The sequence below is a fragment of the Condylura cristata genome, unplaced genomic scaffold (assembly GCF_000260355.1).
Source record: "Condylura cristata isolate star-nosed mole 26May11 unplaced genomic scaffold, ConCri1.0 scaffold00044, whole genome shotgun sequence".
Lineage (NCBI taxonomy): Eukaryota > Metazoa > Chordata > Mammalia > Eulipotyphla > Talpidae > Condylura > Condylura cristata.
In genome coordinates, this window is record NW_004567145.1 from 1849612 (window position 1) to 1852588 (window position 2977).

The following is a 2977-nucleotide window of genomic DNA, read 5'->3' on the forward strand; positions in this document are numbered from 1 at the left end:
GGGTCAGCAGCCGCGCAGCTACAGAGCAACCCGCCTGCCCCAGGGGAGCGCCCTGGGAAGGGTGAGTGCGGCACGGGCCACCCGGCGAAGCCGCGCAAACGCCGTAGTAGTGCCGGGGTGACACTCCGCCCACTGGACCGCCCCTCCAGGGCTTCTTAGTAGGTCTAGAGTCTTGGAACAAGAGTGCGCCCTCTCCGTGCTGAGTGGCTGCGTGAGAAGTGGGCGCCGCTACCGCTGTGAGAAGCCTGTACTGGGCGACCGCAGTGTTGGTCAGGCAAGGGCGGGCAATGAACGCATTTGGTGGCGGTGGATTTAGCTGGAGAATGAGAAGTGTGTGTCCACTGCCGCTCCTTCTGCCCCAGAAGCCAATAGAGAACATCGATGAAACTGTGACTAGTCCAAAGTGTATGTGAACTTGTTAGAAATGCAAATTCCGCGCAACCACTTCAACCCCACCCCCTAACCCCCTACCCCTTTGGCCTCCCCTGGCCCCCAATCCGAAGAAATCAAAAACAGTGGGTGCTGGAACAGGGCCCATCAATAGCATTCCTGTTGGAAGCATGGTCAGATTTGCCTAAATGGTCTTGTGGGCACTGGGGTGGAGATCCCTCTCCTAGTGCAGACAAGGCAGCCAGCCTCAGAAATATCAGCCCACTCTGGGGCCCAAAATAATTCAACCAAGGTCCCTAAACTGCCAAACTTCACCCCATCTCTTCCTAACTACCCCTCCCCTCCCCCAAATAAAAGCAAACAAAAAAGTTTGGGGTAGTGTAAAAAAATTACAAATGCATGTCTTTCCAAGGTCCTAAGCAGGGCAGAGACTCTTGATAAAATGAGTCTGAGAACAATGGGCCTTAAAAAAGACATCTCTGAGGTTCCTCTTGAGATCCTATATTTTGATAAGGCATCCAAAGGCCTGCCTGAACATTTCTCCTCCAGCTCCCCAAATTTCTTAATAAAATGGAGACTGGATCAATCTCCACACAAAATGTGAAGTCTTTGCCAGGACTCACAGTACTTCGGCGCTTAGGCAAGGCAGGCTCCTAACCTGAGCTAGTTGTTCCGCTTCCATTACTTTAGGCATCCACCATTGCAACTTGGTCTGCTGTCATCCAAATGCCTGGCAGGTTGTCTCTATTCTCAACCTCTGCCTGGAACAATGTGCCACAGGAGGATCTTCCTCCTTCCCACACTATCTTGAGCTAGTATCAACCCCCCTCTTCCTTCATTTTTGTTCTGAGCATTTATCACTCTGTGTGTATGCACTTATTATATGAACATATGTGTTTATATAAAATATTTTTATCTTTGCAAATGTTTATTCTAAGAGTATGCGTTTGTATTTGTATACAGTATATTGCTTACATGTGAATGTAGATACAGATTTCACTTATATAAATATATAAACAATGTTGGTATTTTACATCAATGTGTAAATACACATAAAATTCAACATACATTCTGTCATCATCTTTGTCATGGGATGCAGAATTTGGTCATTTGCTGGCTTTTTCACCTGTGAACTCCTGGCATCTAGGACAATGCCTGCTAGGGTGGAGATGGTGCTCATTAAATAAAGAGTACATAGAGTGAATTAATTTATACAACTCTTCCTACTTCTAGGCTTCAGTGTCAAGGCCCTTTCCAGGTCTGGGAGCACTTCCTCACTCTGGACATCATATGAGAATAGTCCACCTGAGAGAGTCAGTGGACATGGAGATCAGAAATTGAGAACATAACAAAGTAGGGACCCACTGAGGACCCCACAGGAGAAAGCTCAGCAGTAGGTTATGACATAGGCAGCAGAAGGAGTTTGAGTAAGAGGTGGAAGAAGAAACTTAACCTACTTAACCTAGTGTTTCCAGTAGAACGGGAGAACCATAGCAGAATTCAGAGGAGGCAGTTATTGAAATTTCTCACAGAAACAATGTCAAAAGAAAATGATTAGGAGGCATTTTACCACCTCCAGGCCAAGGTTCAAGTTGCTCTCTTAGGAAGAAGTCCAGGAAGGACACCAAGCAGGAACAATCTGATCCCAAGAAGGCCACTAGCAATTCCAAACCTAAAACCTCAGACACTGCTGTCTAAGTAGAGTTGTCACAGTGATGCAGGAGGCAACTTGCCCACACAGGGGGAAGCTGAGTCCCCAAGGTTCTCAGTAGTCTAAATGGCCTAAAGGACATAAAGTAGGTAGAGGACAGGTTACTGTCTCTGGGTTCTCAACTGTATGTACAATTGCAAGACTGATCAGGCTCAGGGAACACAACAATGGGGTTTATTTAACAGCAGGGGAAAAAAGAGTTTCTAAGGCCACAAGTGGCTGGCTATCTCACCCCATATACTGTCCACAGTGCACAGAGGCCTAAAGAAGTGGCTGCTCATTCAAGATGGCATTGTCGCATCACTGAGGGGCTGGAGTTCATGGCACACTGGCAAGCAGAAGAACAGGATCCAACTCATGGTAGCACCTGTGGGTACTTGAAAGTAGGGCCACTGAGATAACACCACAACAGCTGACAGCAACAGTCTGAAGGTAGGGATGAACAGCATTGGACACTGGAACAAACAGCAATGAAGAAAACGGCACCATCCAGTGGACAGCTCTTAGAGGTGACCTGGCCATGGAGTGCCAATTACCTATCAACAGTGCTGGTAAGTCATACTAGTCTCTACTAGTCACCAGGACACTTGTATATACACTATCTTAACAGCTCTTTGCTGGCCTATAACAATAATAAACAGCTACTTAAGGCACCTGGTCCAGGTGAAGATGTTAGTATTTGACACCCAGTTAAGGTAAAATTGTCTCCAAATTTAAACTGGAAAGTCACAGAATACCTGTTTAGAAAAAAAAATCACTCTGTTAGACTTTTGCTATTTAAAGAATTGTTCAGTTTGAAATTTCTGTGTACCAATCCTCAAAACAACCGATAAAATTTTATGAGACATTTTTTGTGCTTCAGCATGCACACACAAA